We start from the raw sequence: 19,683 nt of genomic DNA on the forward strand, positions 1-19,683 counted from the left end.
CACGCAACCCTACCTTTATGATCATCCCCGAAAGACTAAGCCGGCTGATCCTCGAGATTGATGAAGTCACCAAAGATGTCTCGCTGTCGACAGACAGGTCGCCTACCACTGGAAGAGTAGTGCCGATTAAATTATAAAATAAATATAGAAAAATGCGAACACTCGTATCGAGTTGAGGACTCGAATCTGGATGGACAGGTTCCATCACAAGGAACCTTACCAGTTGAGCTACCCGCACTTCACCTAGCTACCACTGTCTTAAGCAAGCAAAAGACAACATATGAGGTTTACAGAGCTGATAATGGGGGTGCCACCGCCCAGTAGCTCCAAAAGCATACAAAGAAAACTTCCACGGTAACAGGGTGAAAGACATTGTATCCCTAGACGCCATGAGCTGGATCTATTGGTTTCCACAAGCACTGGCGGAGCTACGTTAGGGTCACAGTGGGCTCCGGCCCCCCCAAGGGATTTTCAAAGAACCTTGTGGTAGGCCGGTTTCATGCATGCATATAATTGTTAATTATAGTTGTTTACATGGAATCGCCCCTGATTTGTCCGTAGCTCCGCCACTGACCACAAGTACTCTCTTTCAGTTTGATAATTTATTTCTTTGTTAATGTAAAAGGTAATTTATTTCTTTGATAATCCATTGTTTTTTTTCCTTCCAATATTGAGTCGTTCATACCATGTTAATGTAATGTTCTTCACACGTGATCGCTCATACCATGTTTCTTCCATGCATGAGTTTTGACAAAGTCAATGAGGTAATCAACCGGCCAGCTGAACGATCGACAATGGAGACGCTAGCTGTCGGCCTACATCACGACGAGAAGGCTGCACTGTGAGGAACAGGGATCAAGGCCGTCAGGCTCAGCCCCTAGTGAGGAAGACGAAGCAGTCCAGCACTCCCTTCCTCGACTACAAGAAGGTTTGGGAGGGATTTTTCGTTCTGAACCAGAAAGAGAAAAATAGATTTGTGGCTCTCTTTTTAGTGGATGAATTGTTGGATTACTAAGTAGAACCTCCAATGCACACAATACACAATTTGGGAAGCAGCAGTGACACATGGAGGTCAACACAATGAGACCTAGCTGAGGGTGCTAGCCGGCCAGCCAGTAAAAAGGGTCAAATGCAGCTCTTTGCTACATACCATCACCTTCGACTACGAGCAACCCCATTCCAAGTTTCCAACAGCACGCGATGGGAGCCATACACACGGTCGTTGTTTCCTGGTTCGAAAGTGGGCCCCACATAGCCACGGCCCGGATGTGGGGCCCACAGCCATTTATCGGCGCTAGATAAATGCTTGTCAGCTTGTTGGGTGGTTGTACGACACGGTTGGAAAAGTTTGGGCGGCCCACCGGGTCGTTGTTGCGGTACCTGACATGCACGTACCGGTATCTCCATCGGCGGAACCAGCAATTTTGAATAAGAGGCATCGACTATACGTGAGAAAATACATTAATATATATATTATTTTGTTATAATGCACTCGGGCGCATTTTGTATAGAGAATGCACCCACCCTCTCAGTTGCAATTGTGATAGTTTTAGTTGCAATTGGATTGTGTCTAGTTGCAATCGGGTCGGTTTGAGTTGCAACCGGATCAGTCTGTGTTGCAACCGGTTCGCGTCCAGTTGCAAGCGGGTCGGTCTGAGTTGCAACTAATTCGCGTCCAGTTGCAATTGGTTTGTGCCCAGTTGCAATCATTTTCGTCCAGCTGCAATTGGTCTATTCTCCCGGTCGCAATCGATGTAATTTCTCGGTTGCAACTGCAGGGTGGGTGTATTTTGCATAAAGAATGCATCTTGTTGCATTTTAGTCTCATCGTGTGTATATATATATATATATCATCAACATTTTAGATAGAGAAAATACTTCACATATGTTCTATTTGAACTTATAAATTTTGTAGCATACAACCAGATATCTGCTAACGTTCTTTCCTTTCTAAAATAATACAAATGTCTTCTTTTTTAGTTTAGCAATATTCACTGAAAAGATTAAAACATAATTTTTAATTTTTCCATTATACTATGTGTATTTAAGATAAGAAAAATAAACATGGACATTTGAGAATAACAATCGCTTACTATGCTTGATTGCCTATATATGCGTGAATTATATGTCCGTGCATTATCTGCTTGCCAAGGGCTAAATTGCATGACTGCATACCATGCTACCCTATGCTGGCTAGCCAGCAATATTTCCCGCTGCAGCCTGCAAGAAACCGAGGCAGAAGCTGTCATGCGCGTGAGCGCCGAGTGACATTCGATTTATTGTCAGAGATTTAGACCTCAGTGGTCCATATCGAAGTCTTCTTATTAGATTTGATTAGTATGTAGCTAGCTGCCTAGCTAGATGAGTATTACATGCACCGTTGAGCATGTGTTGTTGGATACGTTAAAGATGATAGCTGAAGAACTTAAGTGCAAAGCATTGTTGTATTGATGATCTATGTGTTGGACTTTAGAATATAGGCAGGAGGTTAAAAATTTTCACTAGTGTTAGGGGGCCGTGGCCCCTGCTCGCCCCTCTGGTTCCGCCATTGGGTGCCTCCAATCGGAATATTTATTCCTTACATATGTAAGTGGAATTGATCCAATCGCAAAGAGCATCCCCGTCCTTGTTCGTCTTTCTCCCTAAGCTCTGGCGGCCAAACTTCGGAGATGGGGTTGCTAGGGCGCCGCTGGCCACCGGGCCTTAGAAGAGAGGGAGGGGGGCAGGGAAGCCTGGCGGCGGTGGTGGGTTGCTGGTCGGCGGTGGGGATACCGCCGGCCAGGGTCTGCAGCTTGATATCCGGTGGGTTAGGGACCGGACGGAGAAGCTCGGTCGAAGGTGATTAGCGGTGGCAGTGGCAGAAAGCCGGAGAAGGTGGAGGCATCGACGTGTACGATTGGATCAATTCCAATAGCATATAGCATACGCATATGCTAGGAATAAACGCTTCCGTCTCCGACGGACTGGCCTGGGCTCCTTGTTATACGCGAGCCGAGCGACCGGCTTGTGTGGCTTCATCACCCGTATCATGGCAGCCTGTGGCCTGCTGTTTTGATTGCCGGGCCATGCGTTTGTATGGCTCCCAGGGCACCGACGACCAATTTTTGTTTCATGGCTGTGTTTGTATGGCAGTACCAGCTACACAGGTATTGCAGACTTCCACGCATTTGTATCGACAGTCTTGATCATATTAATGGTGCCATGATATTGATTGCGTACGTATTCTGAGGCGGCAACTGAACAATGAAAAAGGATAAGGAGGAACCAGTATATATCCCAAATTTCCACAAATTTTAAACGGCCTTCTGCAAAAATAATGTGATGGAGATCAGCCCACATGTACATAAATATAATAGCCCTTTTGCTGTTTATCGAATTCGAGAAGAAAATTAAAGTAAAATGCATCGTCGATTCTTAAATCTGGCTCAGAATATCATTCACATCCGTAAACTTTTAAAATGTACATTTAGAGTCTTTATCTTGCTAATCGTATTGCGTGAGGTCAAAACCACAGTTACTTAAGAAAAATTGAAAGTTATATAATTTATTCAAATACAAAATTATGTACAAAACGTATACACGCCAAAAATTTATAGCAAATTTACTTGTACAAATATATTCAAATATAAGATCCATATAAAAAATTGTATGAAAATGAAACTCGTACTACAGAATTTGTAAAAAAAAATAGCAAAAAGGAACAAATTTTGGAGGAAACATTAGAAAAATATTCGAGCATAAAGTTTTGGAAATTTTTGAAGGAAGTTTAGAAAATATAAGAGTTGAGCATAAAAATTCAAAATTATAATTTGGGAACACACGTAAGCTTGACATTAGCAAAAATATTTTCGCTTTATAATTTAAAAATGGTGATTTGGAGTTCACGTGATACAGTTAGCAAGTTGAAGGATTTTAATATGCATTTTGAAACTTTAGTGATCTAGATGGTGCTACGAGCCAAGTTCAAAAACCGGCCGGAAATTTTACTTAGAAAATTATTACTAGCTTTCTTTTCCACGGTATAGAGTGCATCTATCATATGCGGTGTTCTTATCTTTATATGTCCACTATAGTCGCTTAATTATCACACGCGGCTAATGAGGCTGTGAAGCGAACACGCTGGTTGAACTTAACCTTGACGAGCACTAGCGGTGTGAGATCGATACAAAAGAAGTAACGATTTTTCCAAAGAAAGAGAGATGAAGACGAAAACAAGCCCTTGACCGTGTGCATAGACCAAAGTGTTTAAGCACCATTTCTAGAGTAAGAAGTATGAAGCCATGTGGTTTGAATGTTTGGATAATTTTGACTCACAAGTAATTTGGATAGTTCAATGTGAATTGTACAAATGAGCTATATGTATAGCAACAATTACTTTATTCTTTGTGAGCTGCTGGTTGACAAATAAACTGAAACCCTTTTGAAATTTCTGGTCAACGCATAACACTCGCGCCGTTATCAATAGTACTGCTGCTCGTATAAGTAGTAATTTGTTTTCTTCATATTGCTCTAAACTTCTTTCTTCAAACCACGTGATGCTACCTATATTGAATCGGTTTAGTTTTCACGAACATCAAATTTCTTTCGACCACATCATCGATCTCTTTGACTAGACTTTGAGATCTCGTGTAATAAACTAACACGGTATCTGTTTGATTTCAGGAATAACTAATAAGGTGATCCATTGCTTTCTCACGGGAGTGTGACTGTGTGAGGTTGACGCGGCCACGCGGACGATGGCCTGCGCCTCCGATCCCGTGGGACCCGCTATAGAGAGAGATTGACGGCGACGAGCACACCGGAGAGAATCTCTCCAGGGCATCGGCGACGTGCTTCGCTGTGCTATGAGTCTATGACGTCATGCGCCGCCCGTCGAAGACAGACGACGGCTGCACCTACAACGTGGGGGGGATAAGGAAGCAGTTGCGCCGGAAACAAACTGCCCACGCACAGTACGTGATCATGCCCGCGCAATGCAATGTGCATCGTCGTCGCCGGGCTTTCGACGAAATCCGTTCAGGGTAGTTCATTCCATGCTGTCCAGCTTTCTTCACCACTAATTCCAGCTTGGTGGCCATTTTTCTGTCATCTTCCTTCACCACAGCAGCGATGCTTCTTCTTCTTCCTCCTCCGACCACGTCAATGCCATTGCCTCACCCTCTTCTTCAATCTCTGTTGGATGCTCCCAAGCGAACCAGTTCAGTTTTTTTTTAAGCTCTCCGCCTACACCCGCACCCCCCACCCAAAAAAGCAAAACAAAACTAGAATTAGGTGTGTGTAATCCTGTTTCATTCAACCCGACCGGGTCAGAACTGCAAACCAGGTTTGCAGATCAAATGCTTCTCTCTTTTTTTCGGCGAGGAGATAGATCGAATATCTTATTGCCAGTTTGACTTTTGACTAGCTACCACTCTTCAAATGTTCAGACTTCAGATTGGTGTTTGGTGAACGCCTGCATGCTAAGTACAATGACGAACAGGCGCGCGGTCTCCCTGCCGACCAAGTCCTTGTCCAGCCTTGCAAACCTTGAGGAAAAACAATTAGCTTGCATCAAGCGGCTGAGAACTTGTTTAGATACCACTATATATCTGAGCCGTGCAAATATACCTGCAGCAACCCACAGCCGCAAGCCCCAACACACGGGTGCGAATCCGGCCGGGTCAAGTTGCTTATTATTGATAGCTTCCCACCCTCGCTTTCTGTACGAGTACACATTACATACCAATTCTATTCAGGTCAATTCGTTCAGCCGCCCATACGCATACATATAAATGGGCTTCAAATACTGGTTCTTGGAGGATACACACATAAACCATGAGAATAGCTCACCAACATTACTGTGCCAAAAAATTAAGTTTGCTCGTGGAGACATGTATGCGTGGTTTGTGTCGATGTTCCAGTTAGACCAGCGTGAGTTGTGTTCAGTTGATGAGTTCAGCGAGTGTTGATGCCCCAATCCAACCTGCCGGTGTTGTTTTCGCGGTTTATTTTTTTATATTTCTTTTTCCTTGTTATGACCACTTAGGGATATAACATTGTACTTTTCTGTTATATCAATACAAATACACTCGTCGAATGTTGTTCGTTAAAAAAAAATCCCCCTAATGAAATTTGCAAATCCCCAGCCACCCACACCCACACACAATCTTCTCGTAGAGTGGCTGTTGACATTATATCCTTTATCATAAAAGAATTTCATATTTTTTTTTGTGATTATTATCATCGTTAGGAGCATTTGACATACATTATGCTTATCTCTTGAGATGGTACAAATTAAAACTGCACGGAAAATAATCAAGTAAAATCCGTTAGTGTACGTGCTGCTCTCTAATTAATTAACCTCGGGTTACTTTCTCGAACTCCATTCACAAATCCCCCAATGCACAACTTGCACTGTAAACAGTGATCAGTGATGATACCGGCATTCACGAATCGCGATCAAATGTAGGTACCCTATTTATTATTCCTCCTACCATAGGTACATTATCAGGAGTGTTTAGTTTGAAAGGGTTTATTATAACCTCCTAATAAATTTTTTTATCCAAAAATGAGAACTTATAGGTGAGGCTTATGTCCATAAGCCCCATAAGCTCCTCCAAGGGATATTTACGGGGCTTATTTTCTGTGGACCCCACCAAAATATCTCCTTTTTTCTCCCACTACCCACGTCTCCCTCACCTACCCCGCATCCCACACACTCGCGCTCGCAGCCTCTCCGCCCCTCGCGCTTGCAGCCTCTCCGCCCCTCGCGCTCGCAGATCCTCCGCCGTCGCCGCCGCGGTCCGTCCGCTGGTCGCGCGCGGTCCCACGTCTCCCTTCCCGGCGGCCCTCGTCGTTGCGCTCCAACCGCCACCGCGCACACCCGTCCCTACGCGCCACCGTAAAGCTCCCTCGCCGCCGTGGTTCCCCCGCCACTGCACGCCCCCATCCCCGCCCCTGCTTGCTGCCTTCAACCTCGTTGGGAGATGGACGGAGATGGGAACGACGGCTACCCGGAGTACCTCTCGTAACCTGGTCCTGCCGCCAGCTTTGATTTGTTCTCTCAGGCAGTTTCCTTGGATCCGGCCGTCCATGGTCCCTGGAGAGGCATGGCGGCGCTGGATCTCAACTCTCAGGCGGATTTCTTGTACATGGATCAATACCAGTAGATCCTCCAATCCGCGCCGAGAAGTGGAGGTGCCGCCACGAGGATCCTACCGGTGCGCCCGCCTCGCGCTGCTCGATCTGTTCAAGGTGCCCGTGGAGGAGGTCGGGTTGGTGAGGGTCTCGCAAGATCCCTGGATTTCGGAGCTCATCCACATGGACATGGTACCGGCGGACGCGGCGGGCATGGAGCAGGTTCCCGTGGATCTGGTCATGGATCCCACGTAGGACCTCGTGCTGCTCGATCTGGCTCGGGCAGGGCAAGGCCTGCCGGCAGCAACGCTGCTGATGATTGGGATGGCGACGAAGACGATGTAGAAGAAGTTGCCTAAGGGAGCTCCAATGCAAGTTTATCCTTCACTTCACATTAATCCTTGATGCAATTGGCTGTTTCATGGTTGTTGTAGGTTGTTTGATGCTTGGATTAGGTTGTTTGATGCTTGCAGCAGGTTGTTTGATCCATGCAGTGATTGGTGACATTTAGTTTTTAGAGTTGTTCATGGAGGGATATTAGTATTTATTTCCAATAATTTTTTTGTTTTACTAGATGTGCATTTACAAGGCCGATTGGTCAGAAGAAAATCTTTACACCTTGTGTGAGCTGTGGTGACCAAATAGAGGTAGGGAATTGCAACAGTGGCACTATGAGTGGAAGAGGATATAAGATTGTGTCTGAAAAATATTATGCAAGAACTGGTTTGAGGCATGATAAGAAACAACTCAGGAACTATGTTGGTATACTCAAACAATTCTACCTGTTCTGGAAGATGTGTAACAACTCTAGTGGTATTAACTGTGGTCCTCGTGGGAAAGTAATAGCCAGTCATCACTGGTGGAAGACCAACCTTGAGGTACATTATTTATTTGCATGTTCAAAGTATTTATTTTGATGAACTAAATTTCTTTGATTGTGAACTTGTTTGTCATACTGCACGGTAAGCAAAATAAAGCTAAGTTGAGCAAGCTAATCCATAGGGAGCCTGATGATTGCACTCATCCTGAGATCATGTTCAAGAATGTGGCTGTTGATGGAACCACTTCCTACATACCAGGAGAGGAAGATGAGGAGGAGGAATAAAAAGAGGAGAAAGCAAGAAAGATGGACAAATTTGGGGCTGATGTGCAGTTCTGCATGGACTTGGCTATGGAGTGTGGGACAGCACCGGACAGTGTTGAGCTTTTTGGATGTACCTTGTTCTTGAAAGATGAGTATAACAGGGTGGTCTTCAAGCCCATTCCAACAAATGAAGAAAAGTTAGATTGGATCAAGAGAATGTGTGCTCATAACAAGCTATATAGTTAGGAATCTATGTTTAAGTGGCTGTCAAGAAATCAAGTAGTACTTATGTCTTCTTTGTGGTTGTGAACTTAATTTATTTATGTGGTTGTGAACTTAATTTGTCTATGTGGCTGTAAACTTATTTTGTCTATGTGGTTGTGAATATTTTTTGTTTATTGCTTACTTAGTTTTTGAAATGTTGTCACACTCGGTTTTAAGAAGAAACCAGATGCATCTCATATGTACGATAGGATCAAGTTCACACACATATGATAGACGATATAAGTGTATATCCAAAATAATATCATAATGAAAGAGAGTGTTAAAGTACTTTATTACATGACCAAAAGTCTTAATCTTAAGCAAACCAATGAAAGTCTTTAACTAGCAGCGGAACTTCATCTTCGCAGGCAGATGACTGGGAGACATACACCTAGAACTCCTCAAAGTCTTTAGGGAACTCTGGATAACTATCTTGTTCTGAGCACCATTGGTTTTAACAAAACAGGCGTAAGTACATTTATGGTTGGTACTCAACAAGTGGAGTAAATTATATGACATGCAAGGCCAATTTCAAGGAATAGCTGATATCATTTGATTACGATAAGAACTTTTAGTTGGTCAAGTTTTATTTAGCAAGCATTAACTAAGTGTAAGTATATATCATAAACCCTTAAGTAAGTAAAAGAGATAAGTAACAACAACATAAATAAAGAACATCAATATAGATGATCCTCAAGTTCAATTATCATATGAGGGTCCAAGCCGCTCTTAACCGTGAGCACGGCTGATATATCAGTTTTCACTCTGCAGAGGTTGTACACTTTACCCACAATTCGTGTTTCCCTTGATGCTTGGGTTTGCAAGGCCCTTAAACACTTCCGAGGTGAGTGGCAGGGATTCACTACGAGATCTTTACAAAGATTCCCTAATTTATAACAATCCGCTAAGGTTTCAAGTCAAAGCGGTCATAACTCTTCCTAATGAGGAAGATGCCTTAACCAGAACCATATCATCACATCAAGAGGGCCAAGCTATACCCCGACGATGCAACCCCTCTTGCCCTTTCGGTAAGATTATCATAAGCTAAAGTTTCTAATTAATTAGCCAAGACCAGAGCCATGTAGTATTGTGGTTGCACTGCTTTCCTAGGTGGTTCTCCATATTCCAATTAAAATAATGATCTTATAATCATCACCATAAAGTATTCCAGAACATGAAGTAAAATAAGTGTAGCATTGTTTCCAAGTTAACCAACCAAAGTCTAAGTAGATGAGCAACTAGTATAGCTACAACATAAAGTAAAACAACCCAGGTTTAATCAAGGAAGTACAAGAGAAACTAGGCATATCCTTAGTTTGGGATCCATCATGTTATAAACACATGCATGCATATAAAGTAAAGGTGTGTATTAAGATTATTGAGACCGAAGTATGATCAAGGATCACTTCCATTCCTCAAAGCAGGGCTGCTGCTCAAGGGCATCTTCAAAGCCTTGGCCTTGTGCATCCTTGAATTGCGCACCGTCTATCGCACCACACAAGTTCATACAAGCAAATAAGTACAACAAATAAGAAACAGTACACCAAACAATGTAAACAGAACAAAACAACATTATAAAGCTACTGTACACATCGCAAGGATTGCGTGAGCACAAGAATAGATGAAAATGGAGTTAAAACGCAGAAGTTACGGCTAAAACATGGTTCCAAGGGCTTATTTGTAAAAGATTTGGAATAAAAAGGGCTCTGAATGAAGAAACCGAGAGCTAAAACATAAATAAACTTAAAATCTAGGGTTTAGATTTGAAAATAGAGAGATTTGGATGGCGGGTTATATTTTAGAAAAGTTCAAGGGCTAAAACAGAAGAAGAAGGACCTAGATCTAATTGCTTTTGAACTAGGGCGGACTACGAGTTGATTTCAAGAAAACCGAGGGGCTATTTTGCAAAACCGGCTAGAGTTGACTGGTATGGTTCTGTTGACTTGGGTCTAGATCTAATCTAGCCGGGAGCAGGCTAGGCAGCTCGAGTGGCGGCACTAGGTGGTTCGACGGTGGCGCACGGCAGCGGCCGGCCAGGAACTCGCCGGAATTGGCGGTTCCAGGGCTTAGGAGTTTTGTTTGTGCCGGGGTTAGGTCTAGGAGAGAGCTAAGGTGACAGTGAATGCATCTAGGGGCTTGGGGTGGTGAGATAACGCCGCGAAGGGCGTGCTCGATGGCGAGGACTGGCGGAGCCACTCCGGCGAACAATGCCGCGTGGCACGGAGGGGGAAAAAGAGGGAAAACGGCCGGAGATGGTCCTCACCCCTCGACAAAGCTTCTACAGTAGTCAAAGTCATCGAGGAAGAAGCGAGGTGATGGGTCGACGTGCAGTGGCTGCTCCCGAGCTTGAGCAAAACGGCGCGGCTACGGTTAGCGAGGCAAAAAGGCGGCGGCTGCAGCTTCTGGTGGGGGTGAAAGGCACGGGGGTGGCGCTATTTATGGGGTAGCCGAGAGCCTTGGCATGTGGGCCAAGGTGACGCGGGGAGGCGGCGTGGCCGGGTCGGACTTGAGCTCGAGTCCAGCTCGATCGTGGGGAAGGGGAAGGCCCCGATAGGTGGGGCCCGCCTGTCGGCGGCAGAGAGAGGGTGGGTAGGAGAGGCGTGGCAAGCCAGGAGAGGGGGGCGGCTGGGCTAGCGAGGCCAAGCGGCTTGGGCCACGCGGGAGAGAAAAGAGAAAAGAGAGCGGGAAAAGAGAGATTGGGCCGGGCTAAAAGAAATGAAGAGAGGAGAAGGAAAGGAAAAGGAGAGAAAGGTTTTTGAAACAAAGCGGACAAGCACAATTCAATTGAATTCAAATTTGGGAATTTAAATTCACTGAACCCAACAAATAAAACAATGCAATGCAGCATAAATGCTCAAAACCTATTTTTCTTATAATTCTTTTTATGGCTAAGTAGATTATTTAATTCATGGTAAATGTTCTAGAATCAAAATAAATTGAATAAAAAACCTTATGGACCCTGCAAAAATCTAGCAAAATTTATTTAGGTTTCTAAATTGAAAATTAGGGTGTTACAAATGTTTCATGTTCTTGTTGGACTAATATATCTTTATTGTAGAACGACGCTAAAGGGAATTCTAAAGCTGATGGGAATTCTGAAGCTGATGGGAATCAAGTGGTTCTTCAAGTGATGGTGACATTTGGGAGATGGTTCAGAATTGGAGAAAGAGGACCAGACACTTCATGGAAATGGTCTTCATGATTGGTATATACTATGAAACTTAATGAACAAAGCACCATATAGGGTTGCCACCGAAACAGTAATGGACTGGGTTGAGAGAATACTTGCCAATAGATCCTCTTGCTACAACATATTTAGGATGAGTAGACCATTATTTGATAGACTGCATAATTTGTTGGTGGAATCTTATGGATTGAAGTCTACAAGAAAAATGACATCTGTAGAGACTCTAGCATTGTTCATATGGGCAGTTGTAACACTCTAATTTTTAATTTATAAACCTAAATAAATTTTGCTAGAATTCCTTTTAGGATCCATAGGGTTTTTATTCAATTATTTTGAATTTAGAGCATTTACCATGAATTAACTTTAATTTACTTAACCATAAAAAGAAATATAAGGAACTATGGGTTTTGTGCATATTATGCCCCATCGCATTATTTTAGTGCTTGTCTTACATTTGAATTTAAATTTTAAATTCAAATTCAAATACATTTGAATACAATTCTTTTTCTCTCTCTTTCTCTAATTGGGCCGGCCCACTTTTCCTTTTTCTTTTTCCTATTCTCTTTTTCCCTTGCGGCCCGGCCCAGGCCAGCCTTTCCTTCCCCTCCCGCACGGCCCAGTTAGCCCGGCTCACTTTCCTCTCTCTCCCCCTACGCACCCCCAGCCCCCAGGCTTCTTTTTCTCTCCTCTCTCCTTCTCTTCCATGCGGCCCAGCAGCTCCTACCCGGCCCACCTTCACCGCGCGGCCCGCTTCTTCTTGCCTCCCCTCTTTCCCTCGCTGACGGGTGGTTCCCGCCTGTCGGGCCCGTCCCCTTCCCCGCGACCGGATCGGACTCGAGTCCGAGTCCGACCGCGGCCCGACGCTGCCTCGCCCGCGCATTGTCTCAGGCCCGCACGCCGAGGCGCCCGGTCTACCCTATTTAAGCCCCGTGCCCTAGCTCTTTCCCCCTCAAGCCGCAGCTGCCGCCTTCCGTCCAAAAAACCCTAGCACACCGAGCTCCTCCGCCGCCCGCCATTGCCGAGCTTCGGCCTCCCGTCGCGCCGCCGCTCCACCGCTTTTTCCCCTCCGCAAGCCGCCGCAGGAGCTCCGCAGTGGGGCAAGGATGCTTGCCAGCCGCTTTTCCCTCTTCCCCTTGCCTTCTCGCATCCACGCGACCTCACCATCGTTCCCGAGCCACCCCTTGCCGCCGGCCGCCGTCTACGGCCGCTTTCGCCGCCTCCAGAGCCCCTAGATGGGTTACCCGTGATGCCCGCAACCTTCTAGTGCAACCCACACTGGAAACCGAGGCCAGGAACGCGTTTACGCGTTTACCCCGGCGCCCCACGCCACCGCCCCGAAGCCACCATCGTCCCATGCCGTCCGATCCAGATCCCACGGTCTAGATTAGATCTAGATCGCAGTCAAATAAACGGGTACCGGTCAACCCTAGGAAATCTTGCACTTTACCCCTTGAGTTTCATAGAAATCAACCTGCAGCCCATGGTAGTTCAAAAGTATTCACGAATAGATCCTTTTTCTTCTGTTTAGACCCCTGACTTTTTCAAAAATAGAACCTGCAGTCCTAAACCCTTCTGTTTTACGATCTAGACCCTAGATCTAAGGTTTAATTATGATCTAGCCCTCAGTTTCTTTGGTCAGAGCCCTTCAAGTTTCAAATCTTCTACAAATAGACTTCTAGAATCATGTTTTAGCCATAACTTCTCCATTTTCAACGATTCTCACGCTCACGCGATCTTTGTGACATATACAGTAGCTTGATAATATTATTTTGCTCTGTTTATATTATTTGGTGTACTGTTTCTTATTGTATTTGTTTACTTGTATGTACCTGTGTGTTACGATAGATGGTGCGCAGTTTGAGGGTCCACAAGAGCCGAGCTTTGAAGATGTTCCCGAGCAGCAGCAGTTCTTTGACGAAGGTAAGTGGTCCTTGATCATACTCCAGTCCCAATAACATATTAAATATACACATTTACTTTATATGCATGCATGTGTCTAGAATATGATGGATCCCAACTTAAGGATGTGCCTAGTTTCTATTGAATTCTCTTGATTAAATCTGGATTATTATATTTATGTTGTACCTACGCTAGTTTCTTTTACATAGATTTTGGTCGGATAACCTGGAAATCATGTTACGCTGGTATACACATGTTACGGAATACTTTATTGATGATAATTAAGATCACTACATCAATTGGAACATGGAGAACCACCCAGGAAAATAATGCAACCACAATACTACATGGCTCTGGTCTTAACTGATTAATTAAAAAATTTAGCTTATGATAATCTTACTGAAAGGGCAAGAGGGGTTGCATCGTCGGGGTATAGCTCGGTCCTCTTGAGGCATATTGATATATGTGGTCCTTGGCTAAGGCATTATCTCATTAGAGAGGGTTATGACCGCTTTAACTTAAAACCTTAGTGGATTGTCATAAGTTAGGAAAACTTTATAAAGGCCTTATAGTGAATCCCTGCCACTCACCTTGGAAGTGTTTAAGCGCCTTGCAAACCCGGGCATTAAGGGAAACACGAATTGTGGGTAAAGTGTACAACCTCTGCAGAGTGAAAACTGATATATCAGTCGTTCTCACGGTTAAGAGTGGCTTGGACACTCACATGATAATTAAACTTAAAGATGATCCAAATCGATGTTCTTTATTTATTTATGTTGTTGATTATCTATTAATGATATTTATTTAAGGGATTGGTATATACTTACACTTAGTTAATGCTTGCTTAATAAAACTTGACCAATTAAAAATGCTTATCGCAGTCAAACCATATTAGTTTTTTCTTGATTATAGACTTGCATGTTATATAATTTACTCCACTTGCTGAGTACCAACCATAAGTGTGCTCACGCTTGCTTTATTAAAATCATTGCTGCTCAGAACAAGATAATTGTCCAGAGTTCCCTGAAGATTTCGAAGAGTATTAGGCGTATGTCTTCCAGTCATCTGCCTGTGAAGTTGAAGTCCACTGCTAGCTATATACGTTTATTTATTCGCCTAAGATTAAGACTGTCGGTCATGTAACAAACTACTATTATACTCTATTTCGTTAATGCATTGTTTCGGGTATACACCTGTGAAGTCTACTATATGTGCGGAACTTGATCCTGGCGCACATATAGGATGCATTCGGTTACCTTTTCTAAACCGGGTGTGACAATAGTTGGTGCACCTCAGTTAGTTAGACAAGCCGATCATCATTTGTGAGATCAATGGAAACCGTGAGCAGAAAATTTGACCATATCTTAGCTTGTGTGATCAAGCTATCCAAAGATATTATTAGGCCTAAGGATCCACATTTAGTACTTTGCACCAAAGATTACAACAACCTCGGTTTGCTCCCTACTTCAACAATACCATTAGAGCAATAGATGAGACACATATAAAAGTTGTTGTCCCAGCTAATAAGGTGGTTCAATATATGGGGAGATATGGATACACCAGTCAGAATGTGATGGGTATTTATGACTTTGATTTGAGGTTTACTTTTGTTGTTACGGGATGGCCTGGATCAGTACATGATATGAGAGTGTTCAGTGATGCTAGAAACAAATACGGTGATAAGTTTCCACATCCACCTCTAGGTACAATACTAATTCTATTAATTGTTTGTTCCACTTCTTTGTTTAACCACATTTTACTCATTGATGATGATTTGATTTTTAGGGAAGTTTTACCTGGTGCACTCTGAATATCCAAACGGACCGGGGTATCTATCACCGTACAAGGGTACCAAGTATCATCTCCCCGAGTATAGAAATGGACCAATGCCAAGAGGTAAGAAAGAGATGTTTAATTATGCTCATCCTTCCCTTAGAAATATCATCAAGCGGTTCTTTGGGGTTTTAAAAATGAAGTGGAGAATATTGTTGAATGTATCTAGTTATCCAAAAAAATAAAGCAAAATTATTGTAGCATGCATGGCACTGCATAATTTCATTAAGGATAGTGCTATTGCGGATAGGGACTTTGAGTTGGTTGATGAAGATAAAAAATTTATTCCTATGATCGAAGCCTCCACGGATTATGGTGGTGAAATAGCCCAAGATGGTGATAAAATACTCCAAGAAGATATAAATATGAATTTACTTCGTGATGAAATAGCTAATAGGTTGTTTAGTAGACGATAAATACAATCGATTTTCTTGTTTGTGTGGGACTTTATTACTTGTGTAATTACCGGACTGAACACTGTATATTTGTATGAATATTTGTGTAAAAATTTGTGTGAATTTTGTGTAAAATTCGGCCTACCTAGTGAGCTACATGCAACAGCAGAGCACTCGGCGGGGCGCGCATGCAGCGAGTGTCGGGTGCATGCAGCTTGCATGCATGCAGGCGCCAGGCGGTGGGAGGGGAAGAAAAAAAGAGGGGAAGAAAGAAGCATTAATAAGAGGTAGAAAAGTTATTATCAACTATAGAAAATATTTTTATAAATTTCTGTAACCAAACATCACCTTGAGCTCATAATAAATCCTCCATATGAGAAGTTTATGGGCTTATAATAAGTTCCTCCAAACCAAACACCCACTTCATCTTGAAGCGTGATAAAAGTCGAAATGTCGATTGGTTTCTACGAGGAGAGAGATGGATCGGAAACGGCCGGCCACGTGATTTTTCGCAAAGAGAAAAAAAGGCAAGGAGAAAGCAACAAGAGAGGAACGAAGGAGCACGCGAGTTGACCAAAGGTTGGTTAATTAGTTTGACGGCCTCTCTGTGTTGAGAAAGAAGTCAGAACGGTCCACAGCAGCTTTTGAAATACCAGTCGCGCGCTGATGCTCGTGGAAAAAGTCTCTGGCACGACGCCGGCTAGCTGCAACGACGCGTATCGATTACCAGTTTGTTTGATTACCACATGAACATCCAACGTAATCATATATACGTAGATTAACGGTCTAAAGTCCGATCCGTGGCGAATGGTATTCTTTTTTTCCGTTTCTTTTTCCCCTTTTAACCATGCATGTGACTCTGAGCAAGTCAAATCTCGGCCGTTTCAGTGGGCGGGAAATTTCTTGAACTCCAGTTGAAGAAACCATGGGCTCGAGTACCGTCAATCAACTCCTTGTCCCCTTAAAAACCGCTATTTTAAGTGTCTTGGACATGGATGATCAAGGCTCGGTCACTGCCAGGTGGGCCCCGCGATGCTGGGGGTGACGTAGGCGATGACCCCCCTGATCTCTCGTCCCGTCTCACTCCACGATCCTTCCGTCCCGGCCACAAGCCCGGAGGGAGATCCCCGGCCGGAGGAGGCGTGCCAGCTTGTGCCCACGCTCCGCTCTGACGTCACCCCGCCGGCCGTGGGAGTGGGAGACCAGGCCACCAGCGGCGTCACACGACAGGACATGGGGAACTCGATAGGATTCCGCCTCGCCAGGCGAACAGAGGGATGGATGTCCACGATAGCGAGTGGAAAGATGCTCTCCTCCTCGTCTCCTGGTTCTTCTGCTAGTAGTACTGTAGTAGCCTTCTAGAAGATGAGCGAGCTAGCGAAAGCGCAAAGCAGAGCAGTGTCTTCCAGCTTAGGACTAGGAGCGACAGGGCCAGCGAGAGGTATCATGTCAAGATTGTGCTCCACCGAAATAAAGGTTAGACCGTGCATGATTTTCGTGACCTGATTGGGTTCATCTTGTGCCAAATTTTTGGTGAGGGAAATAAAGGTTAGACAAGTTTCTGCTATGTTCAACAAGCCAATTTTCACTGTCAATTTCTTAGGGCCTAGTATTCTCTACGGCAACTTTCTCTACGACAGGGACAGGACCTGCATGATTGCATCTTGCAATACCAAACTTAACCACGGGCCGGATCCTCAACCTAGCTCACGGATGACGGATACTAGCAGCACGCGGAGAAGGGGACCAACCAACATGCTTTATTTGCTCCTGAGTCCTGCCTGCATGCAGGGATGGACGGCGCACCAGAAAATACAAAATAGAATTGTACGCACGCGCTCCACGTGAGAGAGACGGTGGCAATTATTGCCAATCCGAGCTTAGCTAGCTAACTGATTGCATATTGGCATTGTCTATTCCCAGCATTCTCCTTTCCCTACGTATCCCTTCCGTTTTCTTATATATCACATTTGATTTGTTTCCGTTTTATTACATACCACATTTAGTTTTTCTGAGTCAAATTTACCTATCTTTAACCAAATTCATAGTCAAATTTTGTTTCTAAACGTGCTGTTGAAAATGTTAAAAGAGCAGTACGGTGAGGCACGGTGAAAATGAATCGGTGCTCGTAGACTAAGAGCAGGACGAGGTGAATTAGGCAAAATTAAAACCTTAAACTATGGTTTCACTAGTTGGCACAAAGTATAAACTTGTGCAACTAAGATTCTTCTAGTATTTCAACCCACCCAAACAAGAGTTTTGCAACCTATAGCCAATCCTAGCTTGATTCTACTTTAAGAATATAAAGGCACGCAAGTTGCATGAAAGAAGTGCGGAAATGTAAAGGAGTGGGTTAGAAAAATGCAAACTCAGTACGTCAATTTTTTCCATGGTATTGGTGGGCTAAAGCCACCCTAGTCCACGTTGGAGCTCCACCGAGATACGCTTCCGGTCACCATCGTGGCACCGAACAGTGAAGGGAAAAGAGTAAAATGCACCGGCGGTCCTTAAACTTGTAAGGACGTGTCACTTAGGTCCGTCAACTTCAAAAGTGCATTTCTGGATCCGCAAACTTGTAAGGGTGTGTCACCTAAGTCCGTCAACTTTGAAAGTGCATTTCTAGATCCATAAACTTTTTAAATTATCCACTGTAGGTCTATATGTATCCACGTGTGCACTTAATGCAGATATGATACGCTGACTGTATGTCTCCTATCTCATTTACCCCCGCTCTTCTCTCAATCTCTTCGATCCAACCCTACATATGGTGACGTGGTCCCAGCCACCACAGCGGGAGGCACCCCAAGCGGTGGCCTTAGGCAGCCCAGCAAGTGGTGGGATCGATAAGCGACCCGCCGACCAAGAGAAAGAGGAGGGGGATGGCATGATGGAGAAGAAAACTAGGAGCAAAGCGTCAATTCTCATCATAATCCATGTTGGCAATTTTGAGAATGTACCATCAGCGTGTCATGGCAGCGTTAGGTGCATACATGGATCCATACTACGTGGATACGTATGGATCTGCGGTGAACAATTTAAAATATTTGTGGATCCAGAAATGTATTTTCGGAGTTAACGGATCCAAGTAACCCAACCTTATAGATTTGTGGATCTAGAAATACACTTTCGGAGTTGATGGATCTAAGTACCACACCCTTACAAGTTTAGGAACCACCGGTGCATTTTACTCAAGGTAAATGGAGCGTGGAGTGCTGAATGCTCCTTCCACGCTCGAGTGTAGTTTATTAGCATTCCCGTTCTACAAACATTGCGGGAAATTTATATATAACTTAAAAGAAGGACAGGAATACACACGTACATAGAGGGACAAAGATTGCACTAGTGGCTTCCATCATGAACTCATGATGGCACAAGCAGGAAAGGGGCTCGATCGATAGTGTAGTCTTTGAATTTCCCTCGTAAAGTTAGTTTCAGTAGGTAGCTATGCCGTAAGGTATAGGTGCGTCGTGGCTCATCAGCTGTGCACGCAGTAGGTTACACACAGCTTCATGAGGGTCAAACAACTAAAGCCGGCCAGGTCTGCGCACGACCGCTCTACTACAGCACACGAGATGCGCGTGGCGGGTGGGAGCCGATGATCGAGTTCGATTGACCCGGTCCTGGCAGGATGCTCACCAGGATATAAAAACTCAACCGGTGCGATATGACAGCCCTAACTATTTAAGAGAAAACAACCCACTCTCCAATTGAGAAAACCTTCCGAACGTTGGTCGTACTAGTGAGGAATTCCCTTTTTAATGTTTGCTTGAAATTCGCTTCCACGAAAAGTCGAACCCGAAATATGAGAACGAAATGCTAGTAGAGCCATCTAACCAAATCAGCTAGAGATCCGTCCGCGCTCATTAGGACATACAAAACAGTTAAGCGCGTGTCTCAGCAACAAA

Source organism: Panicum hallii, chromosome 6 (assembly GCF_002211085.1).
Source record: "Panicum hallii strain FIL2 chromosome 6, PHallii_v3.1, whole genome shotgun sequence".
In the NCBI taxonomy this organism is placed as follows: domain Eukaryota; kingdom Viridiplantae; phylum Streptophyta; class Magnoliopsida; order Poales; family Poaceae; genus Panicum; species Panicum hallii.